The following is a 21984-nucleotide window of genomic DNA, read 5'->3' on the forward strand; positions in this document are numbered from 1 at the left end:
TTAAAAAAAAGGTCATTATATATATATATATATAACAAGTTTATAAAAATTATTATTACTTTCTATTTTAAAAATAAAAAAATGTATTTAAAATTTTTTTATTTTTATTTTTTTAAAAAAAAAAAAATATATATATATATATATATATAAGTCATTTATTTAAAAAGGTTAAATTTGAACTATTAATCTAAAACTCATTTTTATATTGTTTTTGGAAAAATATTTTTTTAATTATTTGTTATATTTTTATACATTGATAATATGAAAATATATATTTAATTTCTTTATTTAAATCTTGAAATTTTTACAAAAATGTTATCTAGGAACTAAAATTCAAGCCAATAAAAAGAATTTATTTAGTTGTAATTAAATATTTTATTAAATATTCAACTTTTAATTATTTTCATAATATTAAAAATTAAGTTTAGTAAATAATATTAATATTCTACCATAAAAATGAAATATGAAATAAAAATAATTTTTTATTAAAAATTATTATTAAATAAAATTACCAAATAACTTTAACATCAAATGATAAAAAATGTAAATGGGGAATAAAAATATTTTTTCACTTGAATTTTTTATTAAATAAACTAATTTTAATTAATCTTAATTATCACTAATCAAAATTACTAAACAACATTAAATAAAAAATCAGTTATAATTTTTTTTTAAAAAAATCATCTTAATTTACAAAATACATGCTTTCTCAACAATTAAGAAAACGCAAACATCAATACCATGCTTTTATTTTATTTTTTATTTTTATTTTTTTTAAAGAAGGAAAGAAAAAAAATTCTTAATAGTGTTTTTTTGTACTGACAAACAACTTTCGTACATTTTTTTCTAGAAAATCTATTATATAGATTATAGACTTTTTTTTTTTTCCTTTTTTTTCTCTTTACAATTGGTAATGGAACGGTTTTGTTTGTTACCTGCTTCTAATAGGATGAGTTTAAAATTTAAATAAACGGATTTTAAACGAATTTAAGATTACTTTTTAAAACCTAGGACGGATTCAGGTATTGCCTTTTCTCACACCTCCCCTCTCCGTTTAAATATAAAATTAATTTAAATTTTAATTTAATTTAATTTTTATTTTTCCATTTTTAATACATAGATAATAATAATAATTAAATATAATTATTTAATTATTTATAAAATATATTTATTTTAATATAATTAAAATTTAAAAAAAAATTAAAAATTTTCAAAAAAAATTAAACGGGATGAGGTTGAAACGAGAGTGACTCATAACCATTGAATTTATCTTTAAAAAGTAATCATTGAATTCATCTTTATCTTTTCAATCATTTTTTCGTAATCTTAAATCATGAAAGTACATACTTTCTCAACAATTAAGGAAACGCAATCATGAAACTCATGCTTTTATTTATATTTTTTTAAAAGAAGGAAAGAAAAAAAAAAATTATAGCTTTTTTTAAATTGTCAAACAACATCCGTACAATCATTTATTTTTGTTGTTTCCTAGTATATCTATTATATGGATTATAAATTTTTTTATTTTTTCTTTGTTTTCTCGTTGATAATAAGATGAGTGATTTCGATAACCCACTTTCATTTTTCCCTAATCTTAAATCATAAAAATACATACTTTCTCAACAATTAAGAAAACGTAAACGTGAAACTCGTGCTTTTATTTTATTTTTTATTTATATTTTTTTTAAAGAAGGAAAGAAAAAAAAATATTTATAGCTTTTTTTGTATTGTCAAACAACATCCTACATTAATTTATTTTTGTTGTTTCCTAAGAAATCTATTTATAGATTATAAACTTTTCCTCCTTTTTTTTTCCTTTCTTTTCTCTTTAGGGTTGATAATAAGATGAGTGTTTTCGAGTACCCGCTTTTAATGCGATGAGTTAGAAATTTAAATAAACGGATTTGAAATAAATTTAAGATTCTTTTTAAAACCCGGGATAAATTCGGGTATTACCTTGTCTCGTCCCTCCCCACTCCATTTATATATATAATTAATTTTTAATACATAGATAATAATAATAATAAATAAATAAATAATTTTCAATAAATTAGGTTATAAAAATATAATTATTTAATTAAAAATAATTATTTTATTTAATAATAAAAATACTTTTCAATAAAATGAGTAAGCTGAAAAGTAACATGCTCCCAATAGGCAATCATCTACTCCACCATCTACTTCCTACAATATAGCTAGGTAAGTGACTTCTCCCCTCTTCACTCCTTTCTTGAGCAATGAAGAGAAAGCTTTCTCTCGTGCCCTTCAGGGCAGCACAAAGAAATTCAAAATGAGCGCACTAACGGACCATTAGGTGGTCAATCAATCTATAGCAATAGCAAATAGTAGCATTTCCTATTTCTTTGTTCCCTAAGGGATGTATTATGATCTGATAGCTTAATAAGCCTAGGGAGGCACATGCAAATGTGGCTGAACCAACTCAAAGATGAATGGAGGGTTCCAAACCTCCTCATTAAACAGTGTTTGATATGCTATCCATTGGGGTGGTCCTCCGTGACTCACTCAAATGAAGAGAGAGAAGATAGGGTAGGTTGCTCTGAAGGTAGGATAACAAAAGAGAGGCTACTTATGGATTTACATTAACATGAACAGGACCCTAGTGAGGCCCTCTCTCTAAAAGGACAAGAGCATATTCTTTCCCTTCAAAGCAACCACTTGAAAATAATTATATGAGAAAGAGGAGTTCTTCCTAAGTAACTTAGTGGTAGAGTGGGTCGGTTGTTAACGGACTGGTCGTAGGTTCGAATCCTACTTGAGAAGAAATGAACAAGTTCTTTCTATATATTATAAGATCACCCCCTGTGTCTTAATATGATACTCGGGTCCTTGCTTTTGTCTTCATTGTGCACTAGCTGGTCGGTGTGAATAAAAAAGTGTTAAGTGAGTGTTTCTAGAGCTGATGATTTGCCACATCTTTGAATAACATCTTTATTATTACAACACAAAAAAAAAAAAAAAAAAAAAAACTAATTGAGTAAGAGAGGAAGAGCTTTCATAGCTAAGAGAAAGAGAAGGCCAAGGAAATGGATGTGGCGCCTTCCGTTCTTTGTTCTTTTTTTTTTTTTTTTTGAGATTGTGTGGTGTATTTTAAGTAGCAAGAAGTTTCTTTACCTTCCCCCTTTTGGTGGTAGTGGTATATACAATACAATTTTTTTTTAGCAAAGCTTTGCTTGAATAGAAAGCAGCAATCTGCAAGCATCTACTTCTATCAAAATGAAAAGTAGTGAGCTCCGCAACAAAAGCAAAGCGGGCCGCATTAGCGCCCTTACTTCGTCGGATTCGTTCAAGCCATTGTGAATAGACAATTGGTAGAACTCCGCAACTTATTAGGAAAAGGTCCCCACAAAATTAGAAAATTGAACAACGGTAATATTTTTTAAAAAACTAAATAGTAATAAAATTCCAACAACAATAAAATTCTTTAAAAATAAAAATAAAAATAAAAATTTCTACCACAAAATCTTCCACTTCACTAATAATCAACAACAATAAGAAAAACAAATTAAATCATTGTTTTTAGAAAAAAAAAAACTACAATCCAAATCATTCCAAAAAAAAAAAGTCAGACTAAGCAAATATCATATATGGAGAAATAAAAGATTAAAAAAAAAAAAGACCACTTGGTAATAGTTGAAGTAATTGAGATGTTGCTCCAAATTACCTTTCAAAAACATTTCAATGAACTTATACAAGCTGTTTGTGCATTGGGAAATGGGATTTTACACATGCTCTTATGTATGACTCATTTGTTGGAATTTTTATGTGTGGACTTACATAATCAATTTGATAATATCATAAATCAGTGTTAATTTATTTTTTGTATTATGATCCATAATGGGACTGGACATATATTGTTGCTTGATTTTTTATGGGCTCACCCTAATTCACTTGATTGACCCATTAAGTCAAGTCGTCCAACTAAAGTGTGTAATGTTTAATATATATATATATATATATATATATATATATAAAGAGATGTGTGTGCATAGGGAGATCATGCTCCTTTCTTCTCTTTGGAGAGCACTCCCGGAAAACACACACACACCTCACTTTGGATTGGGAGAGGGAAAAACTCATTGATCCCTCATTCTCGGACCATCACGCACCCGGAAAACAACTTATTGGATATCAGAGGGAGAAGAAATGACTTCTCATGACATGAACCAAGGTAACTAGTTGAATTTTTATTATTAAATACATGCTTAAATGTTAACATGTGATCCTCTGCTATTTAAATTATCTTCATCTTTGTTATGTCATATGTGATGCATCCCTTGTCTAGGTGGTAGACGATGTTGGTTAAGTGTGGTGAGAGATTATTAAGGTAAAAAAGTTACAAATAAGGCTCCAACTTTTTTAGACTTTTCTTCTCTCTTTATTATACCTAATCCCACTGCAACCTTATTTGTCAACTCCAATATTTAAAGAAGAAAAAATAAAATTCGTCTCACTAATCGGGTCTCTATGAAAAATCGCAAGGTTACTTGATTCAAAAGAAAAAGGGAAAATAAGAAAACAAAGTATTAATATTAATATTATTATAGAGAAATGAAAAAGAATAATTAAAAATTGAACAACAAAGAAGCCCTTATCACACCAGGCATATTCATCGAAAATATGTACAAACTAGAAAAGGATTCTCCAGGAATCGGTTTTTCAAGATTGAATGACTAATCGTCTGGTGCAGACAGAGCAGAAGAACTTCCTCTTGGTTCTGAAGAAGAAGGGCAAAAAGCAGAACCTCCACGCGCTCTCCACGTCCATGGCCTGGATCATCCCTCCGCAGTAAGGGCACGCCCCCGGAGCTGGATGTCTTCCCACAACCCTCTCTTCTTGATCGCACACGAACACCAGACACATATCGATCGATCGCAGATGAACTGCTTTGTGAAATTGAATCAGGAGCGTTGGGAGGTATTTAATATTTATAGAGAGATTCGAAGAAAGAGTCTGGAGAAAACGAGGGTTGTCCGGAAGGAATAAGGAAGGTGGTGGGTTTTATCTCCAGAAGATTCTAAATGCTGACCTTTCTATTTCACTTTTTTGTCAAGAATTCGTTTTGTTTACGCGGTTTCTACGTCACCTCTAATACGTGTGAAAGTTTGGCCAAGTGCTGCACGTGTTATTGACTTTTTAGAGATATTGAATTAAAATAATTCAAACGTTATTATTATTATTATTATTTTTAGAATTATCTACCAATTTAGGAAATGATATCCTCCCTCAAAACTTTATACTCATTTTATAGAGAAACATTTTATATATATATAAAATAGTCAAACGATAACCCTCTTATTCCTTCATTTCCTTTGAGCATGACCAACAATGTCACTAGAAAGAAACTAAAAGAAAAGTGTCTTCTCTGGTTTGTTAGTTATTTTTAAAAATAAATTTTAAAAACTATTTTTTCCGAAAGTTTTGTAGAACAAAAGTTTTTTTGGAAGCCTAAATTTTTTTAACTTATTTTAAATATTTTAAAATATGTTTTAAAATTTATTTTTTTATATTTAGAGTTTTATTTTTAATCATTATATATGTTTGTATAATTTTTCTTTTCAAACAACTTAAAAAAAAAAGTGAAAACAATTAAAATATATTTTTCTCAAAATACTTTATTTTACAAAAAACAGTTTTTTAATTACCAAACATGTTTTTTATTTTATTTTTTTGTTATGAAAAAAAAAATTCAAAAGCAATTACCAAATAAACCTTTAAAATCTCGATGAAATGAATTAAAAATTTAAAGAGAGAGTTTTATCATTTCGTATTTATAATTTATTTTTAAAAATGAAAAATAAAAGAAGAAAAAGTGGATATAGAAAGAATTTAGGTAGATGTGTATAAGATTATTTTTATAAAGTGAGGAATATTTTATCCTTTTGGCTCAAATATTCCTTGATTTTATAAAATCTTCAGGTTTAAATTTTAAAAAAATGTTAAATTATATGTAAAGGTTTTTCTTTGGCATCCAAAATCATTTTTTGGTAGCATATAAAGAGCTCGTTTGGTAGTGATTTTGGAAAGCACTTTTAACATTTCTAACATTTGAAAAATTTTATCATTCAAGTATTAAAAATACTAAAAATATTTTGTACAATCATTATCAAACACACTCAAAGTTTGTCAAGTAATTGTTAAGAACTTACTTAAATAATTGTTAAGAAATTAATTCAAGTACTTTTTCTAGATTTTTGAAAGGATTTTTTAAATTTTGTCAAATATCAAATTTTTATAAGAAGTATTTTTAATATTACAAAATATTTTTAATCCTTTTAAAATTAATTCTAAATCGGTTTTAAACAGCTAGAAAACATATATTTATAAAGTATAAATATGAAAAATATTATGAAAAGTACAATTAACAATTCAAAAAAATATAGCCATGTATACAAACAATCAGATATCAAATATATGTAGCTTTGTCGATGATCAAGACATCAATAATCCAACAAAATAAATAACATAGAATTTTCCTATATGTAATTATTTATAGAAAATCAATATAAGTATAAATATATTTTTACTATAACTTTAGATATTGAAATTTTGTACGTCTAGTTGAAGTTAGGTGTTTGCACCTTTTTAAGTCTAAAAATTAATTATTTTTGAACCTTTAACTATCGTTTTTTTAATTTAGGAAGCCTAAATAATAATTAACACAAAAGAGACAAGATTTTTTATATGGAAAATCACCGACATAATGTGCAGATGTACAAAAACTACTGAAAACCAAACAATTATATAATATTTGTCTTATATAACATATTAGTATTATGTAGCTCCTATGTTCATAGAAAAAATAACCATAAATACATCATAGTGTTAACCAAACTTTTATAAACTTTATGCGAAAATAATTATTTTAAAAAATAATTTTGGATGCATAAAACAAAATAAATATAAGTACTAAAATAATGATCATATTCTTTCCTTGATCCATTATACCAATAATACTTTTGAAATGAGATTGAGTCACCTTGTGAATTGGATTGTCAAGGTCTTCAACTCACTACTCTCATATAGTGAATGGGTCACTTGTGTGGTGTATGTTATTAAAAATAAAACAACAAAAAGACATAAGAATGAGAGTGTGGCTTGGGACCTCAACTTCTAAAAAATTGTACATCTTTTAGTCTTCCTATCAAAGACTATATGAGAGCTATACTAATTATTGACACCCATTATGTACAAATTAATGGGTAATGGTGGGTTATGAACTTGAATGCATCTTTATAATTGCATAGGTTATACTTTTCCATTTTCCTTCATTACTCATAAACATAATGTACCAAATAAATTTCATAATGATGGGGTTACAAAAGTTGTAACACCACATTCATACGAGTTAAATTTTCTAACTCTCCATTTATAATTTGAGTCTTTCATACAAAAGACTCTTGGATGCCCAATCAATTGATTCACCTACTTATCAATTGATACCCTTAAATAATATTTACACAAATGTAATTATATATGACCACGCATTATAAGAAAAAAACTAACATAGAGCAGTTGCTAAATATTTAAGTACCTAAAAGAGCAAATTGTATTAGAGTGATTATATTGGAATTGAGTCGTATAAATTCTCATTTATTATGACTTGGTCTTTTTATGGCAGATATTGGTGGTGAATAAATTCATTTCTTCTATATTTTCAAAGAAAGAGGATTAGTCTATGATTTATTCGAAATTGCCACCTGCATGAGTGAGAGACTTCTAATTACAAATCTACTATTTGAAAAAATAGTACACTTATTTACTTTGTTGATGTTATCCCTAACTCTTACTCCTTGATACTAAACTTTATGTTCGTGACATACCACCACACATGCTTTTAATGGATCTTACCTCAATGCTTGAGAGCATGCAAATCTTCTTTTCACCTAACAAAAGTGAAGACAATTACCTTCGAGAGTTTTGGGAACATAAAGGCAAATTAGGTTTTTTTTTTTTTTTTTTTTTAGGATATCCTCTTTAGGCTAGGTATTTATTAGGCAAGAACCTAGTGGATCAAATTTAGTTTGTTCCAAAATAAAATAAAAAATGGAAAATCAAAGCTCCAAAATTCTAGAGAATTTTATCATGGGTGTTTGAGCCCCTTAGAGAGTTCCACAAAGTGTTTAATAACTTAAGGAGTTTTTTTAAAACTGTTTTAAGACTATTTAGCTAAGTTTAAGAATTTAATGTCCATATCATGCTTTAACTAACTCTATTTTGCCTTTCCAAGACCTTTCTAAGTATTTACATATACTTACATGTATAATTCAACTAATCACATAATAACCTTGAGTATTCAATAGAAAAAAGGACACAATCTAAAAAGATCTTAAGTTAGAATGAATACATTTGGACAATCCAATAGAGATTACAGTGCACTAAATCCTAATTGGAGGGATGATTTGTCTTAGTTGTTGGGATGAGTTTTCCATTATGACTGCATTAGTGTATATAATGCACATTGGACAAGATTTACAATGAATCATAATGTAACGCTATCGATTGTCTTGATTCACTAAGCTACTATATGTTGGCATCTTAGATCTAAGCAATAAAAGTAATACTAATTTTATAAAAAAATAATCTTTAGCATTAAAGTACTAACCTTTAGGTTTGGATGTTTTCAGACCTTAAGTGTTGAAGAATCAAATTGATGTCTTCGAAATTCTCATAGACCCACGATCTTTCGCTTGATGACTTTTCCTTAATCTCAGCACACTCCAATAAGGATTGGAGAGGGGGAGAAGGAAGAGAGTGAAGGCTATGACTCTCTCTTTAGAGGTGGAAGGCAACTCTATGATTGTATGACATTAAATTTGACTTATTATGGAGTATGTGACTGCTTGAATTCAATATGATGTTATTACTTGTTATTTAACTTTTATGTTTTCTAAAAGCGCTTGGAATGCAAACCAAGGATGTTTTTCTTTATTAAATTTATGAATTGTGTTGATGTGTTTATTTAGTTCATAGTATCTATGAATTAATCAATTAATCCTCACAATGATCTCAACTTACTTAGTAGAGACCTAACTTTTAATATTTAGAGAAGTGCTACAGTTCTTCACTGTACCTTCCCAATAAATAACCTGATCCTCGGATCCAACTTGGTTTTCATAGACCTATCTTTTGTTTTAGAAGTCATATTTAGGGTTTTTATTTCTTATTTTGTTTTCCCTTAAAAAAAAATAAAATAAAATAAGTGACAACTCCATTATTTAAAAAAATTAGTTTTTTGCAAACAAAAAACGAGTCTCACCATCAAGTTGGGAACACATATGAAAATGCAAGATCACACTTTTACTTCAAAATCCCGCCCTTAAAAGATTTGAACTCTAGACCTCAAACTCATTACATAAGTTGAAACACTACTGAGCCACATTTGACTTATTACTTTATATAGCAAACAAAATAAATATATTCTTTGCTAAAAAAAATTATTAAATAAAAATAATGTTATATTTTTTAAAATTATATAATTAGTTAAAATTAAATAATTAAATTTTCTTTCATTTTTAATATATTCACATTTAAATATTATACATATTTCATTTAATAAAATTTTAAATATTAATACATTTATAGTTATGCATAAGATAAAAATGAAATATTATTTATTTTAAATTTATTTATATATTTTTAATTTTAATAATATATTTATGACGCACCAGTTCGATCATAGTTCAATCATTGGTCTTACCAATGAACTATGAATCAGTAACTTTTTTTATTCAATAACTAATCCGATTTTGAAAACATTGTTAAAATGTGTGCTTATTAAACTTATTTAACCAAATCCTAAAATATTTTAACAAATATAATTATAATAAATAATAAATATATGAGACAATTGTGTTTTGGAGCCCGTTGGACCCAAAAATTAAGGTTTGGTCCATATAAGTTGCATAATTTATGAGAATAATATAAAATATGAAGAGACGAATCATGGCATAATTCATTTGTTCATTGCACATGACCTTGTCCTGGGTGTCTATGGTATCAGAGCCATGTGGGAGGGAAGTTGGGTCTTGTTTTGGTGTTCTTGGCCTATCCTAGGATAAGTAGCAGTGTGCCTGGGAGCGCGAGCCCTGCCGGTTGAGCCGTTGTTAGCCGTGGATAGGCGTTTGTTAGGCTGTAAGAGGGTTGGGGTGACGTCTCATAAGGTTTGTCAATCTGCTATTAGGCTCTAGATCAAAAACCCTAAAATGAGTTCAATTTTCCGAACCATGTCTAGGAGATCCAGTGATTCTCAAGATACTGTTGTAAACAGTGAAGAGATCAATTATCCTAAGATCCAAAATGATTTAGATGATTGGAAGTTACCCAAGGTGTCTAATCAAGAAATTTATAAGAAAGGAACCTTTAAGTTCTTCACAGATTATACCATTAAGACCTCTGAAATGACAGTCAGTTTAGAACAAGACGACCAAGTCATAAGACTTCTAGATAACAGATCCGTTGAAAAGCATAAGAAAGATGGCTATAACTTCATACACTTTGGTATGATCCAAGTAGCAGCTAAACCTTTGACAAGATTAGGTTTAAACACCGCTATTGTCATGTGTTTAAGGGATAATAGGCATCTCGAATATCGAGATTCTATTATAGGTGCAGTCCAAGCTGGACTGAATGATGGCCCAGTTTATTTCCAGTGCTATCCTAACTTCACAGTTAGATTAAGAGATGCAGACATCTTAGATTCCGTTGTCCTGCATATTAAGACTCATGGCTTTAAGATCAAACCAGGAAACAGTCCTGTTTCTATCATAACCAGGTTTGCCTATAAGAGTATGAACACAAGCGTTGGATCTGGGGCTCTTTGCACCAGTCCTAAAGGTGAGACCACTTACTTTCACTCAGATATGCTAGATAAGTCTGATTTCATCATCCCCAAGAAGATCTTGTGGAAAGATGTTGATTTCCCTGAAAATTGGCATTTTGCTAATGCTGTTCCAGCCATAGCACAGCGTTCTGAAAGTATTGAACAAATTGTTCAATATCCTGATGGAGGAGGAGAACTGGTCTTCTCCAAATCTTTCAGACACTCCAACAGCCCTAGAGTTTCTGTTTATGAACCCTCTAGAGCTTCAAGCTCTTCCATCCCAGTTAGAACCACTAGGGAAGAAGAAGGATCCAGCTAAGGAAATCCTAAGAACGTTAAGCTAACAGGTGTCAGAAGTTACACCAATGTGGCTAGACCATTTTACAGTGAAGAAAATGAGTCTACTCAGGAATCCCAACAGGATGAGTCCCCTGTTATGTCTCCTACCTATTCCCAGATGATTAACACAATAAGCCTAAGTGATGAGGACTTTGAGATCAACAAGGATCTCTTAAGAAAGGACTTCTATTCTGAAGTCAATAAGCAAAGAAACGATTGGTTCTTTAGCACTATTCCCAAGGTCATTAGAACCATTTACCAAGAAGAATTCTATGCCTACTTAAGACAAGAAAAGAAAAATATTAAGTTTTGGATTTGGTTTGAACTCTTCAAACAAGAGGAATATCCAGATTATCCCTTTAAGTGTATAAAGGTTACCAGTAGTAATAATGAAAATAAGCCTTATGAATTCTCTAAGGATTTCCAAGAAAATCCCCAAGTCAACCAAGCTTTTGTCGATAAGATTAATCAGAAGATTAAGGATAATCTTGTTACTCCTTTGACTGTTCAGCCTGATAAGAGAATCAACATGGTTAAAGGTGATATTAGTTCAGAAGAAGAAGCTGATGAACTAATTAAGATGTTTGAGGAACCCCATAATCAAATTATTAACAACTTGGAAACCTTTAAGACTAGGAATTACTATCCTAGACCTACTTTTCCTGACATGCAGTTTGAGGAAAGAAATCAGTATACTCAAGCCTCATACACCAGTGGTACTATCTATGAATGGAACATAGACGGTATGACCGAGTATAACATACTCACTAAGCTTCAAGAAATGACCATGGTTAGTACAGCCTATAAATTAAACAATAGACTGCCAGATCATGCTGTAGCTCAGACCATTGTTGCTGGATTTACAGGTCAGCTTAAGGGTTGGTGGGATAATTATCTCACTTTTGATGATAGGAATAGTATCCTTAAAGCCTATAGGATCAATGAGAGTAATGAAGTTGTTAAGGACGAAGATGGCCAAGATATTGAGGATGCAGTGACTACTCTAATCTACTCAATATCCAAGCACTTCATTGGAGATCCTGCGAAAATTAAGGATAAAACTGCAGATCTCTTAACCAACCTTAAGTGTCCCAAGCTTCATGATTTTAGGTGGTATAAGGAAGTCTTCCTAACCAAAGTCATGCTAAGGTCAGATTGTAACCAGTCTTTTTGGAAAGAAAAATTCATCTCAGGTTTACCCAAGCTTTTCTCTGAGAGAATTAGGATCAAGATAAGAGAACAGTATAACGGTCAAATCCCTTATGATAAACTAACCTATGGTGAGATTATAAGCATTGTCACAGCTGAAGGGATTAAGTTGTGCAATGACTTCAAGCTTAAGCAACAAATGAAGAATGAACAAAAAATCTACAAGAATGAATTTGGATCATTCTGTAGCCAGTTTGGTTTCAGCCAAAAAGAAACTATGCCTCCCTCTAAGCAAAAGCCAAGCAGGAAGCCTAGCAAGGATAAGTTTTACCACAGTAAGAGAGGTACCTATGACAACCATAGGATGAATGATACTAAGCATTCAAGGCACGTCCAAAGAAGGGTCAACAAAGATACCCAAAAAAAGGTAGAAACTCCTTTAGACGTTAAGCCAATTATCTGTTTTAAATGTGGCAAAGTTGGCCATTATAAGAAAGATTGTAGAGTTAAGCAAAAGACTAATAACTTAAGTGTCTCAGATGACCTAAAAAATATGCTTTGTAAAGTAATGTTAAACTCAGACTCTGAATCAAAGACTGATTCAGATAATGAAGATGATATTAATCAACTAGATAGCAGTGACGATGTTTTTAACCAATCTTCTAGTGACCAAGATGTTTGTATTAAGGGTAATTGTAATTGTCGTCCTAAAACCATAAATGTCATAAGCCAAGATCAGGAATTCATCCTAGATACTTTAAGAAAAGTTGAAGATGAAAAAACTAAGCAAAATCTTTATGAAGTTTTTAAGAAATCTGTTGTTAAAGTAGAAGCCAAGAAAACTGTTAATCCTTATAACCTTAACGATATCTTAAACAGGTTTGACCAGCAGTCTCCCAAAGATGTCAGCATTAAGGAACTTCATGAAGAAGTTAAGCAGCATAAAAAAGAGATTAAGGAGTTAAGACAATTCATAAGTCTAGGTCTCTCTGATCTCCAAGATCAAATCAATAGAATTGGCAACCAAGAAATCCATATGGATATTCCAGAATCTTCTCATGTTAATGATAATGAGACAAATACTTTTTTGAATACTGTGAGTAGGGTTATCTTCCAGAGGTGGGAAGTCTCCCTTACTATAGTAGTCAAAGATAAATTTGTCTTTGATATTATTGCTTTGATTGATTCAGGAGCAGCTGAAAATTGTCTTCAAGAAAGTCTGGTACCTATTCCTTTATGCGAAGAGACTAGTGAGTCTCTATTTGGAGCCAATGGCGAAAGACTTGCCATTAAGTATAAGTTAACAGATGTTCATATCCGTAATCATGACATCTGTATTAAGCAAACCTTTATCCTTGTTAAGAACCTTAAGGAAAAAGCCCTTCTAGGAATACCCTTCTTAAGCTCTATTTATCCCTTGTGGGTAGATAACCAAGGTATAAGAACTAAGCTTTTTGATAAGGAAATTCTTTTTGAATTTGCTAATCCAATTGGATGCATCACCCCTCTTAACCAAGAAATTAACCTTGTTGGGTTTGATGTCCCAAGTAAGATAATAGGCAACCAATTCATGCATAATGACATTTTAAGCATTTCTTTATGCATTTCAAAATTTCAAATTGGGATTTTGAATCAAGAATTTTTATTAAAAATTATTTTCAAAGATTTTGAAAAAATTAAAAATATAACTTTTAAGTATGATTTAATTCACTGGTATATTATTTTAAAATCTAAGTTTCAAAGTTACTTTATTAAAGGAGATTATTTCAACCCTAATCAGCTATCTCGTGAATTTTGCAGGGTTCATGAGATCATGGCCCCTAAAAAGAATACCCAAGCTTCTAGCTCTCAAAAATCCCAATCCAGTCAAGCTAACCAATCTCCTTCTACCCATAAAATGCTTTGGAGTCAACAAGTTGAAGAGGAAGAAGCACAACTTTTGGCAAAGCTTCATTCTTCTAAACCTATGCATGAATCCAGCCATATGCCTAACAAAATGTTAACCTTATACTATGATCATTCTGATCATTCTAAACCTATTAAGGCAACACAATATCCAGCTACCTCAGGGTCTCAGACCTTTAAGCAGGTTACTATGGCTAATCCCTCTCAAAAGGAATTAGCAACAAGCTCTTCTTTTTCAAGCAAACAAATTGTGGTGGCTGCCAACCCCACACCTCTTTCAACAAAATCAAGATATTGGCAAAATGATTTAAATCAATCTCTTTTAGTTATTGAAAGAGAATTTTTCTCTGAAAACCCCAGAGAGATTGCTGCAAAAGCATTTCAAGAAAATTTTCATTATCCCTCTGGTGATATTTTAAAAACAAGAGGGTTTTATGAAGCAGTCCATATAGAAACTGGTTCTGTTAAGATTAAGCATAACGCTGATAAATTCAGCAATATGGGCTTGACATTCTCCACCTGCCATATCTATAAGATCCTTACAGTCAAGCAATGGGGTGGAAATCCTAATCTTTCTAGGGAATTTTCTGAACCATCTAAGCCAAGGTTTTTTAATTATTGGGATTATCAGAGAGCATGGTTTAATGCTTTTCTAATCCAGAATAGGGACTTCCATCATTCATGGATGTTCTATTTTCCATCTAAGAATCAGCTTTCCTCTTTCCCATTTTGGTTCTACAGTTGGTGGACTTATTATGGTCCAACTATTAAGATTCTTCCTAAGCCCATTCTAGATGGCTTTGAACTATTCAGAAGTTCTTTTAATATTCCTAGAGAACTTTCAGCTTTTCCCCCTTTACTATTTTTTTTCAGCAATTTTGGCCTGGCTTGGATAGTCCAGTGGGACTATATTATTATTACAGATGAATCAGCAGCCTTTCCATCTCTGGGAAGGACTTTTAAAACTAAATGGTGGGATGCATTGAAAAATGATGCATCTACTGAGACAGTCAAGCAGTATTTCCTCAAGAACCCCTCACAAGTCTCAGCCAGTGATGATATGTCTCAGTTTCTCCTCAAAAAGCAGCAGTTACAAGCTATGCTCGCAGCAGCTAAGACCCCTCAAGAGTTTCAGAAAATCCTTGATGAAGGAAGCTCAAGCTTTTCCCAAGAAAATTCTTATGCAGAGTCTGACGATTCTACAAGCTACCTTCCAGACAATGGTGATGACTGTGAAGGAATCCTTCCTCCCATAAGAAGATCTAAGTAATCATCAGCCTTTTGTCCTCCATCAAAAGTATTTTACAAGCTTTGCAGTTTTCTGTTCCAAAAGCAGCAAGCATGTGTCTTCACAGTATAAAGCAGCTTGCCAGATGTCTTCTCAGCCGAAAAAGGGTGTTTCGGGGTTTTTCGGTATAAAAGTGAATCTTACTATTCACTATTCACTATTCAAGCACGGGTCTACTGTTCATGGATACTATTCAAGTTTCCTTTTTGCCTATTTAAGGAGGCTCGGGCCTCATTTGTAAGCAGGTTCAATTTTAGGCTATTATGCTCTCCCTTCTCTCTTCTTTCTCTCTCTCCCTTCTCTCTTCTCTCTCTCTCATCATGTAACCTCTTCAAGCTTTCAAGCTTTCTCCAAGCTTTCTTCAAGCTTTCCTCCCTTGTCCATTGTAAGATATTTCTCCTTATGTATAATATAAGTATGTTTTGATTACCTCCTATATGGATGGTTTTTAATTAAGTTTTATTTTTTATTTTATTTTTCATTTTATTTTATGTTCTGATACCGCCTATATGGTCGGTTTTAATTAAGCTTTATTTTTAAGTTTTAATTAAGCTTTATTTTTAAGTTTATGTTTTTATTTTGTACCGCCTACATGGTCGGTTTTAAGCTTATTATGAACTAACAAGTTTTTTGGTTCTTTCTCTTTAAATTTCTTTGTTGGATATCTTGTTTGATTTCTAACCCTCTTCTTTGTTTTGAATCATGGCATAATTCATTTGTTCATTGCACATGACCTTGTCCTGGGTGTCTATGGTATCAAAGTCATGTGGGAGGGAAGTTGGGTCTTGTTTTGGGTGTTCTTGGCCTATCCTAGGATAAGTAGCAGTGTGCCTGGGAGCGCGAGCTATATATATATATATATATATATATATATATATATATATATATATATATATATATATATATATTTTCCAAGATGTTTGATTTTTAAATAATAATAATAATAATAATAATTTATTTTTATTTTTTTGAAAAATGGTGTATTTTTTCCAAATCTCTAAATTATATTAAATTTTATTAAGGTTTACAAAAGGAATAAAATTTAAATTAATACTTTTCTACTTTTTTTTTTCATAGTGAGCAAAGGTCATTTCTCGAAAGATAAAAAAATTCATATCATTTTTCTCAATTTTCACACTTTTTTGTCTTGGACTTAAATGATGAATTTGTATGGACCAAAGCTTAATTTTTGAACCCAAGTGGATCCAAAACACAATTGTCCCTAAATATATATTAATATTAATAAAAATTTAAATGGTTTTATCATTTATGATATAAGAATAAATTTAAGTAGTTGTCAAATAATTCGTACAACTCTAATATGGTGACAAAAATAAAATTGAGGGTGTATAATAATATGTAATAAATGAAAGAATATTTTGGAAATGAGAGAAGAATCAGTCAACCTCATATTTAACTCATTGATAAAGAGAAGGTTGGTCAAGCCTCTTTCATGATTCAAAGTTGCCAAGCATGTTGGTCAAGGCAAGGCTTTGAATAAATATTTGCCTTGTGAAATGTACATTGGTTTGGCTAGCCAAGCACATAGACGCAAGGAGACAAAGTCAACAAAACCAAATTTGCGCCTAACTAAACTTAGAATTTTTGCTCATTATTCAATTTATTAAAAAGAAATTGTATAAGATATATGATATTTTCATAAGATATTGACATTTTCATAATCTAATATTTAGTTAATTGACCTAAAATATGATCTCTAATTTGATTTATTAAAAAAAATTATATAAGATATACAATATTTTCATAACCTTATATTTAGTTACTAGACCTAAAATATGATTTTTAATCAAATATGATATTTGTATAAGATTTTATATTCAATATTGTTCTCTTATTTTGATTTGTAGAAGGAATAAATTATGCAATGAAAAATATATATTATTATTTTAATATTTTAAAATTTTAAAATAAAAATACTATATTTCAATTTTTTTATTCAAAAAATAAATCTTTATCATGTTTAATATTATTTAAAAATTATTCTATAATTTATAATTTAGTAAATAATTTTTATTTCTTTATAATTATTTTTATATATTTTTTTAAACTATTTTGCTTATTTTCCTTAATTATATAAATACTAAATAAACTTAAAATATCTAAATTCCTTATTAATTTTAATTATATTTGATTTGATTTTTTTTAGTTTTATGGTGAAATCAAACCTAGCTTAAAAATTTGTAAAAATGGAAACAAAATATTTTTTGGAAAGCACTTCCCTTTATTTTCTTTTTTTTTTCCTCTTTACTATTTCAAATTAATTGAAATGAAACCTTCCACATCTAAAATTATATTCATGCTCCTTATTTCTATTCATATGCTAATTAATATTTGTATAAGCATTCTTGCTCGTGCATTTTTTGTACTCTAGCAATGAAGGTTCATGGAAAATTCTCCATCTTGCAGAAGATGAACTAGTCTATCAAAAACCAATTCTAGCAATCTTCCGTGTGCATCTTTTGTACTCAATAAGACACAAGCAATTAGGGTTCATTAATTGAACTTCTCCATGCAGTCCTCTTCATGAAGAAGGCGAACTTACCTACCAAAGACCAATTAATTCTAATTGGGACTCATCATTAGGGTTTAAATTAGCTAAAAAAACCATGAGATTAACGAAAACCCAAATAAAGAAACATTCAAATTCATCTGAAATCAACAAAAGTTTGCAGATTGGATTGAATTTAAGGCTGAATTTCAATTCACAAAGTAGTAAACAACACAATACACTAGTTGGTTATCAGAATCATCAAAATTTGTACAAGAAAATTAGTTATCACTTAACAACAATAGAAATGCAGTCCAAAATGACTACAAATTAAGTGCTCTTGATCATGAAATCTGTGATCCTTTGGAAAGTAGACTCATCACAAGGCAGAACGATTCTCTTCTGGGAATCGAACCCGAACTCCTCTGCAGCTTCCGCTAGCAGCTGCTGCAGCATGGGGTTCTTCAAGTATGATATGGGAACCACAAACCTCTTCATCTCTTCTCCCACATATACCACAAAGTGCCCCTTTGGAGCTCTTCTCCTCGTTTCACTATCTTGCTTGTTTCCCATTAATTTTTTTTTTAAAAAAGGTGGTGTCCGTGCGAAAAGCCTAAGATCTCAAAGCTGCAGATCAATGTAGAAATGGGGCAGCTGCTTCATCTATATATATAGAATTTGAAATGCCTTGTCCCACATCGCCTAACCGCACGAGGCCCCCTTTCCACCTCATTCTCCCTCGACTTGTCGTAACCTTTTGTGAAACACTGAATATATTAGTAAATAGTGAAGATATTGACAGTTAGCGTCCATAGCGAATTAATGAAGGCTTGTTCCATGGAGGTAGCTAGCCTTTGGCACATGGCTCCTAGTCTCCTAAACAACCATAAGAAAGCAGCATTAGGAGGATGTTTGTCCGGTTTGGAAGCTGCCTTACTCATCCAACAAGTCCAACTAAGAATACCGGTAACATATATCATATTAGCAACAGCAATTAGTACCAGTCATCACAAGCGACAAATCCATATTTTTCGGGCCAATTCGACGTGACTCCAAGCGTCTAAATGATAGTATATTGATCATCACCATACTTGATGACTCACATGGCTTTTAATTTATACGATTCAGATGAGTTATTGGAGTTGAAACATGGCTAATTTGCATTGGATTGCGGGCTCAGGCGGTGTCTCGCGGTGCCAAACATGATGTGATGGAATACAAACTACAAAGGGTTTAGCATGGCTGATATATATGGCGTCTTTTGATGGTTCACCTTTCATTCTCATCAAATGGTACTACCCTTTTGTTTTGCTTGTTAGGCTTACAAGCGTGATTTGCTCCCCAAAATCCACATGCATTACTCCCTTGCCGGCAGCCTTCGTAGTGTAGGCACTAAGGGGGCAATTCGTGTCACGATCCGCTCCTTCACACGTAAATATAATTTAGTTTTCGTTCTAATCCAAGCCCCTGTTTGGATCAATATATAGCATATTACTTCTGTATCTAGCCATTCAAGCGGAAGAAATATGAGTATTAATGAATCTCCTTTATGTTGGCCAAGCATAAGTCAATGGAAACAGTACTCTTAAAACTCGCGTTTGGCATTTGAGGAAAAGCATACGTCTCCTTAATTCTCTGAAATGCAAATACACCACCTTAGAGGTTAGAACAGATGAGCACTAAACCAAAACGCTTTTGGAAATTAGGCTTGACAATTCAAGCGCCGATTTTAGCTTTTGAAGACGTACCCAATCTAACTTCCCTCCACAAGCAATAGAGTAATAGAATCTCAAAACGGTTGGGAGTATATGTGGAGGGGGTTACCAGTCAAAAGAAACAAACAAAGGAAGATGAACACGTAGCACATGTCTCATTAAATGGCCAACCAAGTAAGGGCATGGGCATATCCTTTCAGCAAACAGCTGATAAGACTCAGCTTTTATCAGCAATTTTCAACTCTCATTGCATCCCTTAATTTCTCACTAACCAAACACGTCATAGCCCTGATGTCACTGCAAATTTGATGGTGGAATAAAGATTAATACATATGAAATATGTGAGTATTTGAAGGCTTGTGTGCTGGCCATGTGTCCTACTTCTTCTATGGTTGGTAGTCATGATGTGATTGATCAATAATATTACAATTATACTTTTGATTGGACTGGACAAATACATGGAGGAAATGCCTCTCAGAATGAATAGTGGACCAATGAATAAGAAGCAAATTGTTTCAAAGAAGCTCATATTAAATCAAGTGGATTTTGCAATCCTAAATAATGTTACTTTAATACATAAATAATTAATCAGAGCACTCCAATATAGTTGAAAATATTATGAATGATGCTACATGTACGCATCACCATTTTTATTTCTTACAAAATTGGTGGTGATGAGATGCAATGAAAAGTCGGTAGTATACATCGAAGGCTATTATGAGTGTAGTTGAAAATTAAAAAACCAATTTAGAGTATGTTTAATCGTGATTTGAGGAAGTATTTCTAATATTTCTAATATTTATAATAAGATAAAATATTTTAAGTGTTAGAAGGACTATAAATACTTCTTAAAAATATTTTCAAATGCACTCTTAATTAATTTGGTTTTTGGTTTATTGTTTCATAACTGATAAAAAGTAAAAATCGAACCAATTTGACATCTATATCTTATGTCATTCATAATTGTTGGATGAATTTTCTATATTCATTATTAGGTATATTTTTTAAACATAACTAAAGAAAGTGTTGTTACTAATAAAGAAAGTATGCATAATAATAAATTCACTTCTTACTAAATATTTTATTTTTATTTTTATTATTATGCAACTTTATTTACATTTATTTTCATTGCCTTGTAGTTTTTGTGCTATAAAGATTTTGCATGTCTTGAATCAAATGCATGGACTTGAAAAATCTAGTTTTATAAAACAACCTAAAATCAGTGATTTTCCAAAATATGTTTATAAATTAGAGAAAACATTTATAGGTTAAAAGCAAACATAGAATAAAAGGTTGAGTAAGTTTTACTAAATAATGATTTTAAAATTGACAAAATAGACACTAAATTATTTATTAATACCAAATGCGATAACACATTGTTAATACAAATATATGTTAATAATATTTGTGAATTTTAATTTCTTCCATATTTTTGTTTGAAGAGTAACTTATTTTTTATATAAATACCCTTAATTATTTTAAGTATTTATATATATATATATATATATATATATATATATATATAAAAAGAGAGTTATTTTTGCAAGAAAAAAACTAAGATATTTTTGTTAACATTTCTCTTTATTAATAATTTTATCCAAACATGGATAATGAATTTGAAATGAGTAAGATGAAGAAAGGGAATTTCTATCCTTGCCAACAAATCAAATAATTAAATAAATATGTTTTTATCGATCAAATAAAATACATGAGAAATATATTTAAAATATTTAAATTAGAAAACATAAATACTATAAAAGTTTGTTTGAAAGTGATTTTATGAAGTGGTTTTAAAAGAAAATTAAGAGCCCGTTTAATAGTGAATTTAGGAAGCGTTTTTAATTTTTCTAACACTAAAAACACTTCTTAAAATTATTACCAAACACACTCTTATAATTTGGTAAAATTTAAGAAATACTTTTAAAAATCTAAAAAATCATTTATAGTATTAAAAAAGTACTTATATTATTTTCTAAAAAAACATTTTGAGTCTGTTTAATAATGATTTAAAACCTTTTTTATATTTGAAATTTTTTATTATTCAAATATTAAAAATATTAAAAACATTTCATAAAATCACTGTCAAATACACCTTTACAATATGTTTGATCCTGATTCTTAGAAGTGTTTATGGTATTTTTAATATTTAAAATTTTAAAGTATTAGAAATATTAAAAATATTTTCTAAAATTACTTTCAAACGCACTTTTAACATGTGATTCTCTTAAAAATATCTTTA

The sequence above is a fragment of the Vitis vinifera genome, chromosome 7, assembly GCF_030704535.1.
Source record: "Vitis vinifera cultivar Pinot Noir 40024 chromosome 7, ASM3070453v1".
In the NCBI taxonomy this organism is placed as follows: Eukaryota; Viridiplantae; Streptophyta; class Magnoliopsida; order Vitales; family Vitaceae; genus Vitis; species Vitis vinifera.